Here is a 19,440-nt window from a genome sequence, read left to right as displayed (position 1 = left end):
AGAAACGGCATAATGATGTAGTTTCAAAGTATCTCCAAAATACTTAACAATTACAAAGGGAAAATAAAAAGTGGAGAAACCCAGTAGCCAACAGCTTAACCAAGAGATTAAGATTAACATCACTAGCAACAAGACACAGCAATACTATGTACCTCCCAATATGACACAATCAGAAGGATACAAGATCACTTCTGTGATATTCTTGTCAAAAAGTAAAACCTCAATCTAATCACGAGGAAATAGCAAATTCTGTATAAGGTCTTTTCCTGTGCTAAAGTTCTAGGATTCCAAAGGTAACAAACCAGCATCAACAGCTTCCTGAAAATTTCATTATGAGAAAAGTACAAAAGATAAGAAGAGGTAAGACTACAAGACAGAAAAATTTAATGTCCCAAAGCATTATAAATAATGGGTGTGTTTTAAAATGCATATCATATATCATACACATACATATTTAATAGATGACTTAAACAAGAACATCAAATTCTTATAGCATAGTATCTTAGGCTCTACGAAGGATACAGTGTGACAAGTCTCTCTCCCTTGGGTACCCAGATAATATAGTCCTTTCTCCTTAAACTTTGACTATGGTAAACAGCAAACATTTTTCTCCATCTTCCATTCCAGATATGTGCCTTTTCCCTCTCACTCTGTTTTCATTCATTCATTATTAATTGAACTACCTATGTGAAAGGCAGGGCACCAAGAGCTGTGGGAGATACAAAGATAAATAAAATTAATCACCTCTGGTCCCCAAACAGTTTCCATTTTCTGAGACTTTTAAAAACAGGAGTTTTGAAACTTACCCAGTTTTACCTTGTTTATTACTGTGGAATCACTGGCCTGCCTCAACTAAATACATCCTCCTTAAAAGCTGAAGTTGCTGAGACTTTTCAATCCTGACTTTCATGAAAATCATCTCTGTCTTTTAACTTGTCTTTTCACTCTTACCAGCCAACTAAGCATCCCTATTATTATATTAAATTTTTTATTATATTATATATAATACATAGTATTATACTAAAATAACTATTATTTCATTTTGCTTATTTCAGAACTTTATATAATTAGAATCATATAATGTACATTCTTTTGCGACTGGCTTCTGTTGCTCAACATTATATTAGTGAGGTTCAAACATATTGTAGAATGTAGCTGCCTGCTCCTTTTCATTGTTGTCTAATATTCCAGTTTATGAATTAACCAGTTTCATCCATTCTATTGTTAAAGGACACTTGTGTTGTCTGCAGTTTGGGACAATTATGAATATTACGAGTTTAATGAACATTATTACACGTCTTTTAGTTCATATGAGAATAAATCTAGGAGAACTGTTTGGTCAGAGTATGCATATCATCAACATTATAGGGTATGAGAGCCCCTGTTGCTCCACAAGCTCATAAATGCTTAGTTTTGTCAGTCTTTAAGTGAGTCTAGTTGCTATTTAATGTAACTTTGTTGTGGTTTCAATTTGCATGTCTCTGATAACTAACAAAGCTTAGCATATTAACATATGTTTACTGGACATTTGGATTTCCTCTTTAGAAAAGTACCTATTCAAGTCTCCTGCAAATTTTTTAAACTGGGTTGTTGGTCTTTTTCATATTGATTTGCAGGAGTTCATTATGGATACAAGTCCATTGTCAGTTATATGTACTGCAAATATCTTCTCCCATGGTGAGACGTACCTTCTCATTATTTGATGATCTATGTCGAACAGCCACAAACTATGGTACATATGCCAATTCTGGCCCACTATCTATTTTTGTATATAAAGTTTCACTTATTATTTATTACACATCATTAAAATATTGTCCTTTGTTCACTTTCATGCTACAAGGGAAGAGGTGAGTAGTTGGGACAAAGACAGTAGTGCCAGAGTAATTGGCCCTTTACAGAAAAAAGTTTGCCAATCCCTGATCTAGGTAATGAAAATGCTTTCTAAATTTCTCAAGTCAATCTTTATCAATCTTTCCCTTTATACCTATGCATTCTGTATCCTGTTTTAAGAAGTCCCTACCCTGAGGACATTAAGAAATTCACCTGCATTATCCAGGGGAATTACTAGTTATGTAATTTTATTGATTTCTAGTTTAACTGCACTGTGGTAAAAGAACAGTAAGATTTCACTTCTTATTCAGTTTTTGTAAACATTCCATGTGCTTGAAAAGAATGTGAATTCTTTGGTTGTAGAGTATGGTATTCTATAAACTCTATTGGGTTAACTTTACATTTGAAAAACACTTTATACAAATAATTTGAGACCTAGAATAATGTTATCTTCTGCTTGAGAATATTTCTATTTGCTTCTGTCAGGCACATGGGGATATAAGCAACCTAAAATGCAGTGTCAGAAATTTTCATGTCTTTGGCTGCCCAGACAACTGGAAGCTGGGCTGCAATCTATGCAAGGTCTATTTTATTTCATATTCACCTCATGAAGCATTTATCCTGCAAAAATACTTCAGTATATATCCTAACAGATAAGGGCTTTTTAAAACAAACCCACAGAGAGACCTTCAAGATGGAGGAGGAGTAAGACGTGGAGATCACCTTCCTCCCCACAAATACATCAGAAATACATCTACATGTGGAATAACTCCTACAGAACACCTACTGAACGCTGGCAGACCTCAGACTTCCCAAAAGGCAACAAACTCCCCACGTACCTGGGTAGGGCAGAAGAAAAAAGAAAAAACAGAGACAAAAGAATAGGGACACACCATTGTAAAGCAGTTATACTCCAATAAAGATGTTTAAAAAAAAAAAAAAAAGAATAGGGACACAACCTGCACCTCTGGGAGGGAGCTGTGAAGGAGGAAAAGTTTCCACACACTAGGAAGCCCCTTCACTGGTGGAGACAGGGGGTGGCGGTGGGGGAAACTTCAGAGCCACGGAGGACAGCACAGCAACAGGGGTGCAGAGGGCAAAGCGGAGAGACTGCCGCACAGAGGATTGGTACCGACCAGCACTCACCAGCCTGAGAGGCTTGTCTGCTCACCCGCCAAGGCAGGTGGGGGCTGGAGCTGAGGCTTGGGCTTCGGAGGTCAGATCTCAGGAAGAGGACTGGGGTTGGCTGCGTGAACACAGCCTGAAGGGGGCTAGGGCGCCACAGCTAGCCAGGAGGCAGTCCGGGAAAAAGTCTGGAACTGCATAAGAGGCAAGAGACCATTGTTTTGGGGTGTGCGAGGAGAGGAGATTCATAGCACCACCTAAATGAGCTCGAGACAGATGCGAGCCGCTGGCAATCAGCACGGACACCAGAGATGGGTGTGAACTGCTAAGGCTGCTGCTGCAGCCACCAAGAAGACTGTGTGCAAGCACAGGTCACTATCCACACCTCCCTTCCCGGGAGCCTGTGCAGCCCGCCACTGCCAGGGTCTGATGATCCAGGGACAACTTCCCCTGGAGAACACATGGAACACTTAGGCTGTTGCAACGTCACGCTGGCCTCTGCTGCCACAGGCTCGCCCCACATACTGTAACCCTCCCTGCCCCCAGCCTAGTGAGCCAGAGTCCCCTAATCAGCTGCTAATTTAACCCCATCCTGTCTGAGTGAAGAACAGAGGCCCTCAGGCAACCTACAAGCAGAGGCGGGGCCATAATCCAAAGCTGAATCCAGGGAGCTGTGTGAACAAAGAAGAGAAAGGGAAATTTCTCCCAGCAGCCTCAGGAGCAGCAGATTAAATCTCCAAATCAACCTGATGTACCCTGCATCTGGGGAATACCTGAATAGACAATGAATCATCCCAAAATTGAGGCAGTGGACGTTGGGAGCAACTGTAGACTTGGGGTTTGCTTTCTGCAACTAATTTGTTTCTGGTTTTATGTTTTTCTCAGTTTAGAATTCACAGTTTATTATCATTGGTAGATTTCTTTATTGATTTGGTTGCTCTATTCCTTTTTTTTTATATATAGATATATATAGTTTTTTCCTTTTTCTCTTTTTGTGTGTGTACCTGTATGCTTCCTTGTGTGACTATGTCTGTATAACTCTGCTTTTACCATTTGTCCTATGGTTCTGTCTGTCCCTTTTTTTTTTTTAGAATAATTTTAGTGCTTGTTATCATTGGTTGATTTGTTCATTGGTTTGGATGCTCTCTTCTTTCTTTTTCTTATGACATTTTATTTCTTTTAATTTTTAATAATTTTTCTAATTTTAATAAATTTATTTTACTTTATTATTATTTTTCTTTTTTTTTCCTCCCTTTTCTTCTGAGCCATGTGGATGAAAGGGTCTTGGTGCACTGGCCGGGTGTCAGGCCTGTGCCTCTAAGGTGGGAGAGCCGAGTTCAGGACATTGGCCCACCAGAAACCTCACAGCTCCACGTAATATCAAACAACGAAAGCTCTCCCAGAGATCTCCATCTCAATGCTAAGACCCAGCTCCACTCAACGACCAGCAGGCCAGAGTGCTGGACACCCTAGGCCAAACAACTAGCAAGACAGGAACACAACCCCACCCATTAGCAGAGAAGCGGCCTAAAACCATAAGGTCACAGACACCACAAAACATACCACCGGACGCGGTCCTGCCTACCAGAAAGACAAAGTCCAGCCTCATTCACCAGAACACAGTCCCCTCAACCAGGAAGCCTACACAACTCACTGAACCAACCTTAGCCACTGGGGGCAGACACCAAAAACGACAGGAACTATGAACGTGCAGCCTGCAAAAAGGAGACCCCAAACACAGCAAGTTAAGCAAAATGAGAAGACAGAGAAACACACAGCAAATGAACAAGCAAGGTAAAAACCCAGGAGATGAAACAAATGAAGAGGAAATAGGCAGTCTACCTAAAAAGAATTCAGAGTAATGATAGTAAAGATGATCCAAAATCTTGGAAGCAGAATGGAGAAATCACAAGAAATGTTTAACAGGGACCCAGAAGAACTAAAAAGCAAACAAACAGTGATAACAACACATTAAATGAAATTAAAAATTCTCTAGAAGGAATCAATAGAATAACTGAGGCAGAAGAACAGATAAGTGACCTGGAAGATAAAGTAATGGAAATAACTACCGCAGAGCAGAATAAAGAAAAAAGAATGAAAAGAATTGAGGACAGTGTCAGAGAACTCAGGGACAACATTAAACGCACAAACATATGAATTATAGGGGTCCAAGAAGAAGAAGAGAAAAAGAAAGGGACTAAGAAAATATTTGAAGAGATTATAGTTGAAAACGTCCTTAATATGGGAAAGGAAAGAGTCAATCAAGTCCAGGAAGCGCAGAGAGACCCATACAGGATAAACCCAAGGAGAAACAAGCCAAGACACATATTAATCAAACTGTCAAAAATTAAATACAAAGAAAAAATATTAGAAGCAGCAAGGGAAAAACAACAAATAACATACAAGGGAATCCCCATAAGGTTAACAGTTTCTTCTTTCAGAAGAAACTCTGCAAGCCAGAAGGGAGTGGCAGGACATATTTAAAGTGATGAAAGGGAAAAACCTACAACCAAGATTACTCTACCCAGCAAGGATCTCATTCAGATTCAACGGAGAAATTAAAACCTTTACAGACAAGCAAAAGCTAAAAGAATTCAGCACCACCAAACCAGCTTTACAACAAATGCTAAAAGAACTTCTCTAGGCAGGAAACACAAGAGAAGGAAAAGACCTACAATAACAAACCCAAAATAATTAAGAAAATGGTAAAAGGAACACACATATTGATAACTGCCTTAAATGGAAATGGATTAAATGCTCCCACCAGAAGACACAGACTGGCTGAATGGATACAAAAACAAGACCCATATATATGCTGTCTACAAGAGACCCGTTACAGTCCTAGGGACACATACAGATTGAAAATGAGGGGATGGAAAAAGATATTCCATACAAATAGAAATCCAAAGAAAGCTGGAGTAGCAATTCTCATATCAGACAAAATAGCCTTTAAAATAAAGACTGTTACAAGAGACAAAGAAGGACACTACATAATGATCAAGGGATCAATTCCAGAAGAAGATATAACAATTGTAAATATTTATGTACCCAACAAGGAGCACCTCAATACATAAGACAAATGCTAACAGCCATAAAAGGGGAAATTGACAGTAACACAATCATAGTAAGGGAATTTAACACCCTACCTTCACCAATGGACAGATCATCCAAAATGAAAATAAATAAGGAAACACAAGCTTTAAAAAATACATTAAACAGGATGGACTTACCTGATATTTATAGGACATTCCATCCAAAAACAACAGAACACACTTTCTTCTCAAGGCCTCATGGAACATTCTCCAGGACAGATAATATCTTGGGTCACAAATCAAGCCTCAGTAAATTTAAGAAAATTGAAATCGTATCAAGTATCTTTTCTGACCACAATGCTATGAGACTAGATATCAACTACAGGAAAAAATCTGTAAAAAATACAAACACATGGAGGCTAAACAACACACTACTAAATAACCAAGAGATCACTGAAGAAATCAAACAGGAAATAAAAAAATACCTAGAAAAAAATGACAATGAAAACATGATGACCCAAAACCTATGGGATGCAGCAAAAGCAGTTCTAAGAGGGAAGTTTACAGCAATACAATCCTACCTCAAGAAACAAGAAACATCTCACATAAACAACCTAACATTACACCTAAAGCAATTCGAGAAAGAAGAACAAAAGCCCCCAAAGTTAGCAGAAGGAAAGAAATCATAAAGATCAGATCAGAAATAAATGAAAAAGAAATGAAGGAAACAGTAGCAAAGATCAGTAAAGCTACAAGTTGGTTCTTTGAGAAGATAAACAAAAGTGATAAACCATTAGCCAGACTCACCAAGAAAAAAAGGGAGAAGCCTCAAATCAACAGAATTAGAAATGAGAAAGGAGAAGTAACAACTGACACTGCAGAAATAAAAAGGATCATGAGAGAATACTACAAGCAACTATAGGTCAATGAAATGGACAACCACGAAGAAATGGACAAATTCTTAGAAAAGCACAATCTTCCGAGACTGACCCAGGAAGAAATAGAAAATATAAACAGACCAATCACAAGCATTGAAATTGAAACTGTGATTAAAAATCTTCCAACAACAAAACTCAGGACCAGATGGCTTCACATGCGAATTCTATCAAACATTTAGAGAAGAGCTAACACCTATCCTTCTCAAACTCTTCCAAAATATAGCAGAGGGAGGAACAAACCCACACTCATTCTACGAGGCCACCATCACCCTGATACCAAAACCAGACAAAGATGTCACAAAAAAAGAAAACTACAGGGCTTCCCTGGTGGCACAGTGGTTGAGAATCTGCCTGCTAGTGCAGGGGACACAGGTTCGAGCCCTGGTCTGGGAAGATCCCACATGCCGCGGAGCAGCTGGGCCCGTGAGCCACAATTACTGAGCCTGCGCGTCTGGAGCCTGTGCTCCACAACAAGAGAGGCCACGATAGTGAGAGGCCCGCAAACCGCGATGAAGAGTGGCCCCCGCTTGCCACAACTAGAGAAAGCCCTTGTACAGAAACGAAGACCCAACACAGCCATAAAAAAAATTAATTAATTAATTAATAACAACACTGTATTATCCACTTCAAAGTTTAAAAAAAAAAAAAGATCATACTCAAAAAAAAAAAAAAGAAAACTACAGGCCAATAACTCTGATAAACACAGATGCAAAACTCCTCAAGAAAATACTAGCAAACAGAATCCAACAGCACATTAAAAGGATCATACACCATGATCAAGTGGGGTTTATCCCAGGAATGCAAGGATACTTCAATATACGCAAATCAATCAATGTGATAAACCATACTAACAAGTTGAAGGAGAAAAACCATATGATCATGTCAATAGACACAGAAAAAGCTTTCGACAAAATTCAACACCCATTTATGATAAAAGCCCTCCAGAAAGTAAGCATAGAGGGAACGTACCTCAACATAAGAAAGGGCATATACGACAAACCCACAGCCAACATCATTCTCAATGGTGAAAAACTGAAACCATTTCCTCTAAGATCAGGAACAAGACAAAGCTGTCCACTCTCACCACTATTATTCAACATAGCTATGGAAGTTTTAGCCACAGCAATCAGAGAAGAAAAAGAAATAAAAGGAATCCAAATCGGAAAAGAAGAAGTAAAGTTGTCACTGTTTGCAGATGACATGATACTACACATAGAGAATCCTAAAGATGCTACCAGAAAACTACTAGAGCTAATCAATGAATTTGGTAAAGTAGCAGGATACAAAAATTCATGCACAGAAATCTCTTGCATTCCTATACGCTAATGATGAAAAATCTGAAAGAGAAATTAAGGAAACACTCTCATTTACCATTGCAACCAAAAGAATAAAATACCTAGGAATAAACCTACCTAAGGAGACAAAAGACCTGTATGCAGAAAACTATAAGACACTGATGAAAGAAATTAAAGATGATACAAATAGATGGAGAGATATACCATGTTCTTGGATTGGAAGAATCAACATTGTGAAAATGACTATACTACCCAAAGCAATCTACAGATTCAATGTGATCTTTATCAAACTACCAAAGGCATTTTTCACAGACCTAGAACAAAAAATTTCACAATTTGTAGGGAAACACCAAAGATCCTGAATAGCCATAGCAATCTTGAAAAAGAAAAACGGAGTTGGAGGAATCAGGCTCCCAGACTTCAGACTATACTACAAAGCTTCAGTAATTAAGACAGTTTGGTACTGGCACAAAAACAGAAATATAGATCAATGGAACAGGACAGAAAGCCCAGAGATAAACCCACATACATATGGTCACCTTATTTTTTTTTTCCAAGTGTGATTTTAATTTACCTTAAAGTTGAAAAAACTCCTTTCAGTCTCTTATTCCACCTCCACCCATGAGCTGAACACCCCATGAAAGCACTGTGTTCACTGGGGTTGGGCGGCAGCTGTCTGCCAGCCCCAGCCTGGCCCATCCCTCCTCAAGACACAAGTTCCTCAGGCCAAGCAGGACGATTTTGAGAGTGGCGTTTCATGGACCTTGTGGGCTTCACATCTGCTGGCTCCCTCTCTCCACTTCTGTAAATCCTAAGACTTTTTCTTATGATGAAAAACTTACACCCTAAGGGCCACTTAGTCCATGTCTGTGAGAAGGCTGACTTTATTGTCCCAGGTCACCTTATTTTTGATAAAGGAGGAAAGAATATACAATAGATAAAAGACAGCCTCTTCAGTAAGTGGTACTGGGAAAACTGGACAGCTACATGTAAAAGAATGAAATTAGAACACTCCCTAACACCATACACAAAAATAAACTCAAAATGGATTAAAGACCTAAATGTAAGGCAAGACACTATAAAACTCTTACAGGAAAACACAGGCAGAACACTCTATGACATAAATCACAGCAAGATCCTTTTTGACCCACCTCCTAGAGAAATGGAAATAAAATCAAAAATAAACAAAATGAAACTTCAAAGCTTCTACACAGCAAAGGAAACCATAAACAAGATTAAAAGACGACTCTCAGGATGGGAGAAAACATTTGCAAATGAAGCAACTGACAAAGGATTAATCTCCAAAATTTCAAGCAGCTCATGCAGCTCAATATCAAAAAAACAAAAAACCCAATCCAAAAATGGGCAGAAGACCTAAATAGACATTTCTCCAAAGAAGATATACAGATTGCCAACAAACACATGAAAGGATGCTCAACATCACTAATCATTAGAGAAATGCAAATCAAAACTACAATGAGCTATCACCTCACACCAGTCAGAATGGCCATCATCAAAAAATCTATAAACAAGAAATGCTGGAGAGGGTGTGGAGAAAAGGTAACCCCCTTGCACTGTTGGTGGGAATGTAAATTGATATAGCCACTATGGAGAACAGTATGCAGGTTCCTTAAAAAACTAAAAATAGAACTACCATACAACCCAGCAATCCCACTACTGGGCATATACCCTCAGAAAACTATAATTTAAAAAGAGTCATGTACCACAATGCTCATCACAGCTCTATTTACAATAGCCAGGACATGGAAGCAACCTAAGTGTCCATCCACAGATGAATGGATAAAGAACATGTGGCACATATACACAATGGAATATTACTCAGCCATAAAAAGAAACAAAATTGAGTTACTTGTAGTGAAGTGGATGGACCTAGAGTGTGTCATACAGAGTGAAGTCAGAAAGAGAAAAACAAATACCGTATGCAAACACATATATATGGAATCTAAAAAAAAAAAAAAAGGCTCCGAAGAACCTAGGGGCAGGACAGGAATAAAGACGCAGACGTAGAGAATGGACTGGAGGACACAGGGAGGGGGAAGGGTAAGCTGGGACAAAGAGAGTGGCATGGACATATATACACTACCAAATGTAAAATCGATAGCTAGTGGGAACCAGCCACATAGCACAGGGAGATCAGCTCAGTGCTTTGTTACTGCCTAGAGGGGTGGGATAGGGAGGGTGGGAGGGAGATGCAAGAGGGAGGAGATATGGGGATATATGTATATGTATAGCTGATTCACTTTGTTATAAAGCAGAAACTAACACACCATTTTAAAGCAATTACACTCCAATAAAGATGTTAAAAAAACCCCCCACAATACCATTATTGTACTTAATAAAATCAAGAACTTCTTAAACCTGTCTAATACCCTATCCATGTTCACTTTTCCCAGATAGTCACAAAAATTGTGTTTTTGTAACCAGTTTATTTGAATGAAAATATAAACAAGGTCCAACAACTTCATTTGGCTGATATGATTCCTAAGTTTTTTAACATTTATAACAGTTCTCCCTCCTTTTTTTCATGTTTCACTTACTTTAAAAAGTGGATTTTTTTGTAGAATTTCTAACATTCTAAATTTGGTTTATTATGTCTTTATGGTGTCATTTAAAATATTTATTCACCCCTTGTATTCCCTATAAACTGGCAGTCAGAAAAGCTTAAATAGATTCAGGTTCAATTTTCTTTGGTAAGATTAGATCTTAAGGGTGGGGTTTTATACTTCTGATTACATCACACTGGGAAGGATATAGTCTGTTTCACCCACTTTTAGTGATGTTAAGATTAATCAGTGGATTCAGGTGTCATCAGCCTGATCCATCCAGCACAAAGTTCCTTATCAACCTCTTACCTAATGGTTCAGGAAGCTATGATCTTTGCTGCAATCAATTATTTCATTAGATATTACAAAATGTTGGTTTTTCTAATTGCATCATTCCTTCTATATTTATTAGGTATCATTATTCCATATGGAACAACTCTCCTTCATTCAACTATTTAGTTACCCTGAAATTCAACTGGTTTAGAAAAGGCATACTAATGTTTGATTCTTTCCCTTTACCCTATCAACCTGCCGTTTACCAACTATTTTTAAAGAGTATCATTATGAACTCATAGAAGTTTATATATCTTATGTGTTTTTAATCCATTTCAATCATCATTCTTTTTGATGGTCAAATTGTCCAGTGTTGACTCCTCTATTATTTACACATGACCCCAGTAGTCTTTGATTGGTCTTCTGTTCTCTGGCAGAAGACATCCCAGGTGCATCTTTTACATGCTATGCCTCAACCAAGCAACTTAGATTTGTTTTAGTGTAAAACAGTGTGTAACAACTGCAATCTCTTTGGCCTGGGAATTCTTCAGTACGTTGTTAGCTCACACGTGCCTTCAAAACGGACTTTTTCCCTCCAGTTTTTCTAATTGACCTTAAGGGAGGGTTGGTTTGAATTACCCAGTCTGCCAATTTTGTAAGCAGAAGTTCTAAAATAAGTAAAGCAGAAAGCACAAAGAAACAGACTAACAGAATAATTTATTAGTGGAAGAGAGTACCAAGACCAGCTTTTTAAAGTCTGCTTTCCTCCACTGTATGTCATAAAATGGAAGACTAGTTCAGAATAATCAACTAAACGGCAGTAAAATTTGGAAAAGCTACAGGACTGGAGATTCAGATCACTGTTCAAAGTGGTTTTTTTCCTGAACCCAGAAGTTGGTTCCAAAGTTAATTTTCTTAATTCAGCAGTCAAAGAAGCTACAAAATATCACACTGGCACTGGACTAAGAACAGAAGTAAAAGTGAAATGGAAAATAACCATTAACAGGCCTAATTAGTGTGTTTAGCAGTGGCAGCAAAATGAGGAGCCAGATAACACCCACCAACACACCGTCTGGATACCAAGATTCTTATAGAATGGAATTAACAAGTTTTTAACACTCCAAATGCTAAGCATATACATCTAAAGTTGAAGTAAAAAGGGAGAGATCCTACAGGGAAAAAAGACAAGGGCACCATTTTTTAATAGAATTCTTTCCTTTGGGCAGCAAAAACAGTCAAAAGTTCCTTTTGTTAGATGGCTGACATACTAAACTTCATTATATGACTTCAACCGTTTTTGTCCCTGTCTCACACACCAGAAGCAATATTAAAAGATCTTGACAGTAACTAGCAATCAGGCCTCAGATGAGATCACAGCCCTCAGCCAACCCAACGTTGGCTGCAGCCTTGTGAGACCCGAAGCACATAATTTAGCTAAGCTGTGCCTAGACTCCTGATCCACGGACACTGAGATAATAAATTTGTGTTTTTTTAAACTGCCTAAGTTTGTGGTCATCTGTTATCCAGCAGTAGATAACTAATATAGTATCACAATCTAGTACATGCTCTTCATTTAATTTCCTCAATCTTACAAATCTTTGAATTAGACATTTTTTTAAAAAGACTATGTATTTCTGGTAACAGCTTAGAAGAAAGCACAGGACTGAGAATCAAAAGACATGATGAAAGTCATGATTCTACCTTACTAAGTAACCTTGTGCGAGGTTCATAACCTCTCAGAGCCTCAAGATTCCTTATTTGTAAGCAGGGGTAAAACCAGCCCTGAGGATGAAAGAAAACAAGTAAAGCACTGTGAGAGTTACAAAGCGTGAAATAAACCAAAATACAACTGCTTCTCATCAACAGTACTGATACCACTGTAGTGTAAGCCACCATCCTCTCTCACATGGCTTATTTCAGTAGATTCCTGACTCATCTCTCAGTTTTTATCCTTGGCTCCTTCTTTACACAGTTGCCTGGGTGATCCTTTTAAACCTAAGTCACATGATATCACTCTTCTGCTCAAAATCTTCCAGTGGCTTTCCATCACATCTGGAATAAAGTCCATAATGACCAAGTCTTTAATAAGTACAGTCATTCACCCCTTGGTTTATAAGGGGGATTGGTTCCAGGACCCCCACAGATACCAAAATCTTTGGATGCTGGAGTCCCTTATGTAAAATGGAGTAGTATTTGCATATAACCTACACACATCCTCCCATATACATTAATTGACTTCCAGATTACTTATAATAACTAATACAAAGTAAATGCTATGTAAATAGTTGCCAGTGCTGCAAATTCAAGTTTTGCTTTTTAGAACTTTCTGGAATTTTTCTTCCCCAAATATTTTCAACCCACAGTTGGTTGAATCCACAGATACGGAATCCACAGATACAGAGGCCCAACTGTGTAGTACAGATGATCCCTGATTTACAATGGTTCAACTTACAATTTTTCAACCTTATGATACTGCAAAAGCAATACACATTCAGTAGAAACTATACTTTGAATTTTGATCTTATAAATCTCTTGTGATGCTGGGCAGTGGCAGTGAGCCACAGCTCCCAGTCAGCCAGATGATCAGGGTAAACAACCGATACACTTACAACCATTCTGCACTCATACGACCAATTCAGTTTTACACTTTTAGTACAGTATTCAATAAATTACATGAGATAGTCAACACTTTATTATAAAACAGGCTTTGTGTTGGATGATTTTGCCCAACTGGAGGCTAATGTAAGTGTTCTGAGTACATTTAAGGTAGGATGAGCTAAGCTATGGTGTTCAGTAGGCTAGGTCTATTAAATGCATTTTCTACTTAAAGGTATTTTCAACTTACAATGGCTTCTTAGGATGTAACCACATTGAGAAAAACCTGTGTACTACACCTTAGCAAAAATCTCAATTGTAGTATCTTTAATTTACTTTTAAAACTGAATGGGTGGAGGATTAGGAACCAAGATGGCAGAGTAAAAGGACGTGCTCTCACTCCCTCTTGCGAGAACATCAGAATCATAACTAGCTGCTGGACAATCATCAACAGGAAGACATTGGAACTCACCAAAAAAAGATACCCCACATCCAAAGAAAAAGGAAAAGCCACAATGAGACGGTAAGAGGGGCGCAATCACAGTAAAATCAAATCCCATAACTGCTGGGTCGGTGACTCACAGACTGGAGAACACTTATACCACAGAAGTCCACCCACTGGAGTGAAGGTTCTGAGCCCCACATCAGGTTCCCAACCAGGGGGTCCGGCAACGGGAGGAGGAATTCCTAGAGAATCAGACTTTGAAGGCTGGTGGGATTTGATTGCAGGACTTCAACAGGACTGCAGGAAACAGGGACTCCACTCTTGGAGGGCACACACAAAGTACTGTACACATTGGGACCCAGGGGAAGGAGCAGTGACCACAGGGGAGACTGAACCAGACCTACCTTCTAGTGTTGGAGGGTCTCCTGCAGAGGTGGGGGGTGGCTGTGGCTCACCGTGGGGACAAGGACACTGGCAGCAGAAGTTCTGGGAAGTACTCCTTGGCGTGAGCCCTCCCAGAGTCTGCCATTAGCCCCACCAAAGAGCCCAGGTAGGCTCCAGTGTTGGGTTGCCTCAGCCCAAACAGCCAACATGGAGGGAACCCAGCCCCACCTATCAGCAGTCAAGCAGATTAAAGTTTTAATGAGCTCTGCTCACCAGAGCAACAGTCAGCTCTACCCACCACCAGTCCCTCCCATCAGGGAACTTGCACAAGCCTCTTAGATAGCCTAATCCACCAGAGTGCAGACAGCAGAAGCAAGAACTACATTCCTGCAGCCTGAGGAACAAAAACCACATTCGCAGAAATATAGACAAGATGAAAAGGCAGAGGGCTATGTACCAGATGAAGGAACAAGATAAAACCCCATAAAAACAACTAAATGAAGTGGAGATAGGCAACCTTCCAGAAAAAGAATTCAGAATAATGATAGTGAAGATGATCCAGGACCTCAGAAAAAGAATGGAGGCAAAGATGGAGAAGATGCAAGAAATGTTTAACAAAGACCTAGAAGAATTAAAGAACAAACATAAAAGAGATGAACAATACAATAACTGAAATGAAAACTACACTAGAAGGAATCAACAGCAGAATAACCGAGGCAGAAGAACGGATAAGTGACCGGGAAGATAGAATGGTGGAATTCACTGCTGCGGAACAGAATAAAGAAAAAGAATGAAAAGAAATGAAGACAGCCTAAGAGACCTCTGGGACAACATTAAACACAACAACATTCGCATTATAGGGGTCCAAGAAGGAGAAGAGAGAGAGAAGGGACCCGAGAAAATATCTGAAGAGATTATAGTCAAAAACTTCCCTAACATGGGAAAGGAAATAGCCACACAAGTCCAGGAAGTACAGAGAGTCCCATACAGGATAAACCCAAGAGGAAACACAACAAGACACATAGTAATCAAATTGGCAAAAATTAAAGACAAAGAAAAATTATTGAAAGCAGCAAGGGAAAAACAACAAATAACATACAAGGCAACTCCAATAAGGTTAACAGCTGATTTCTCAGTGGAAATTCTACAAGCCAGAAGGGAGTGGCATGATATATTTAAAGTGATGAAAGGGAAGAACCTACAACCAACATTACTCTACCCGGCAAGGATCTCATTCAGATTCAATGGAGAAATCAAAAGCTTTACAGACAAGCAAAAGCTAAGAGAATTCAGCACCACCAAACCACCTCTACAAAAACTGCTAATGGAACTTCTCTAAGTGGGAAACACAAGAGAAGAAAAAGTCCTACAAAAACAAATCCAAAACAATTAAGAAAATGGTCATAGTAACATACAATCGATAATTACCTTAAACGTGAATGGATTAAATGCTCCAAACAAAAGACACAGGCTTGCTGAATGGATACAAAAACAAGACCCATCTATATGCTGTCTACAAGAGACCCACTTCAGACCTAGGGACACATACAGACTGAAAGTGAGGGGATGAAAAAAGATATTCCATGCCAATGGAAATCAAAAGAAAGCTGGAGTAGCAATACCCATATCAGATAAAATAGACTTTAAAATAAAGAATGTTACAAGAGACAAGGAAGGACACTACATAATGATCAAGGGATCAACCCAAGAAGAAGATATAACAATTATAAATATATATGCACCCAACATAGGAGCACCTCAATACATAAAGCAACTGCTAACAGCTATAAAAGAGGAAATCGACAGTAACACAATAATAGTGGGGGACTTTAACACCTCACTTACACCAATGGACAGATCATCCAAAATGAAAATAAATAAGGAAACAGAAGCTTTAAATGACACAGTAGACCAGATAGATTTAATTGATATTTATAGGACATTCCATCCAGAAACAGCAGATTACACATTCTTTTCGAGTGCACACGGAACATTCTACAGGATAGATCACATCTTGGGTCACAAATCAAGCCTCAGTAAATTTAAGAAAATTGAAATCATATCAAGCATCTTTTCTGACCACAACACTATGAGATTAGAAATGAATTACAGGGAAAAAAACGTAAAAAACACAAACACATGGAGGCTAAACAATACGTTACTAAATAACCAAGAGATTACTAAGAAATCAAAGAGGAAATCAAAAAATACTTAGAGACAAATGACAATGAAAACATGATGATCCAAAACCTACGGGATGCAGCAAAAGCAGTTCTAAGAGGGAAGTTTATAGCTATACAAGCCTACCTCAAGAAACAAGAAAAATCTCAAATAAACAATCTAACCTTACACCTAAAGGAACTAGAGAAAGAAGAAGAACAAACAAAACCCAAAGTTAGCAGAAGGAAAGAAATCATAAAGAGCAGAGTAGAACTAAATGAAATAGAAACAAAGAAAACAATAGCAAAGATCAATAAAACTAAAAGCTGGTTCTTTCAGAAGATAAACAAGATTGATAAACCATTAGCCAGACTCATCAAGAAAAAGAGGGAGAGGACTCAAATCAATAAAATTAGAAATGAAAAAGGGGAAGTTACAACAGACACCATAGAAATACAAAGCATCCTAAGAGACTACTACAAGCAACTCTATGCCAATAAAATGGAGAACCTGGAAGAAATGGACAAATTCTTAGAAAGGTATAACCTTCCAAGACTGAACCAGGAAGAAATAGAAAATATAAACAGACCAGTCACAAGTAATGAAACTGAAACTGTGATTAAAAATCTTCCAACAAACAAAAGTCCAGGACTAGATGGCTTCACAGGTGAATTCTATCAAACATTTAGAGAAGAGCTAACACCCATCCTTCTCAAACTCTTCCAAAAATTTGCGGAGGAAGGAACACTCTCAAACTCATTCTATGAGGCCACCATCACCCTGATAGCAAAACCAGACAAAGATACTACAAAAAAAGAAAATTACAGACCAATATCACTGATGAATATAGATGCAAAAATCCTCAACAAATACTAGCAAACAGAATCCAACAACACATTAAAAGGATCATACACCATGATCAAGTGGGATTTATCTCAGGGATGCAAGGATTTGTCAATATATGCAAATCAATCAATGTGATAAACCATATTAACAAATTGAAAAATAAAAACCATATGATCGTCTCAATAGATGCATAAAAAGCTTTTGACAAAATCCAACACCCATTTATGATAGAAACTCTCCAGAAAGTGGGCATAGAGGGAATCTACCTCAACATAATAAATGCCATATACGACAAACCCACAGCAAACATCATACTCAATGGTGAAAAACTGAAAGCATTTCCTCTAAGATCAGGAACAAGACAAGGATATCCACTCTCACCACTATTATTCAACATAGTTTTGGAAGTCCTAGCCACGGCTAACAGAGAAGAAAAAGAAATAAAAGGAATACAAATTGGAAAAGAAGAAGTAAAACTGTCACTGTTTGCAGATGACATGATACTATACATAGAGAATCCTAAAGATGCCATCAGAAAAGTACTAGAGGTAATCAATGAATTTGGTAAAGTTGCAGGATACAAAATTAATGCACAGAAATCTCTTGCATTCCTATACACTAATGATGAAAAATCTGAAAGAGAAATTAAGGAAACACTCCCATTTACCATTGCAACAAAAAGAATAAAATACCTAGGAATAAACCTACCTAGGGAGACAAAAGACCTGTATGCAGAAAACTATAAGACACTGATGGAAGAAATTAAAGATGATACCAACAGATGGAGAGATATACCATGTTCTTGGATTGGAAGAAGCAACATTGTGAAAATGACTATACGACCCAAAGCAATCTACAGATTCAATGTAATCCCTAGCAAATAACCAATGGCATTTTTTACGGAACTAGAGCAAAAAATCTTAAAATTTGTTTGGAGACACAAAAGACCCTGAATAGCCAAAGCAGTCTTGAGGGAAAAAAAACAGAGCTGGAGGAATCAGACTCCCTGACTTCAGACTATACTACAAAGCTACAGTAATCAAGACAATATGGTACTGGCACAAAAACAGAAACATAGATCAATGGAACAAGATAGAAAACTGAAAGATAAACCCACACACATATGGTCAACTAATCTATGACAAAGGAGGCAAGGATATGCAATGGAGAAAAGACAGTCTCTTCAATAAGTGGTGCTGGGAAAACTGGACAGGTACATGTAAATGAATGAAATTAGAACACTCCCTAACACCATACACAAAAATAAACTCAAAATGTATTAGAGACCTAAATGTAAGACCGGACACTATAAACTCTTAGAGGAAAACATAGGAAGAACACTCTTTGACATAAATCACAGCAAGATCTTTTTTGATCCACCTCTTAGAGTAATGGAAGTAAAAACAAAAATAAACAAATGGGACCTAATGAAACTTCAAAGCTTTTGCACAGCAAAGGAAACCATAAAAAGGACGAAAAGGCAACCCTCAGAATGGGAGAAAATATTTGCAAACAAGTCAATGGACAAAGGAATAATCTCCAAACTATATAAACAGCTCATGCAGCTCAACATCAAAAAAACAAACAACCCAATCCAAAAATGGGCAGAAGACCTAAATAGATATTTCTCTAAAGAAGACATACAGAGGAGGGGAGAGAAGATGGCGGAAGAGTAAGACGCGGAGATCACCTTCCTTCCCACAGATACAGTAGAAATACATCTACACGTGGAACTGCTCCAACAGAACACCCACTGAACGCTGGCAGAAAACGTCCGACCTCCAAAAAGGCAAGAAACTCCCCCCGTACTTGGGTAGGGCAAAAGAAAAAAGAAATAACAGAGACAAAAGAATAGGGATGGCACCTGCACCAGTGGGAGGGAGCTGTGAAGGAGAAAAGATTTCCACGCACTAGGAAGCCCCTTCGCGGGCGGAGACTGCGGGTGGCAGAGGG

The 19,440-nt window shown here is 38.5% G+C and overlaps 1 protein-coding gene across 2 annotated transcripts in view; it reads right to left on the bottom strand.

The window, feature by feature from the left end:
- Positions 1-19,440, bottom strand: part of LRRC28 (leucine rich repeat containing 28) — a 186,026-nt gene that overhangs the window by 90,390 nt on the left and 76,196 nt on the right. The gene's annotated exons all lie outside the window — the stretch shown is intronic.

This window comes from Balaenoptera acutorostrata, chromosome 3 (assembly GCF_949987535.1).
Source record: "Balaenoptera acutorostrata chromosome 3, mBalAcu1.1, whole genome shotgun sequence".
Classification (NCBI taxonomy): Eukaryota; Metazoa; Chordata; class Mammalia; order Artiodactyla; family Balaenopteridae; genus Balaenoptera; species Balaenoptera acutorostrata.
This window is presented reverse-complemented; position numbering and strand designations above follow the sequence as displayed.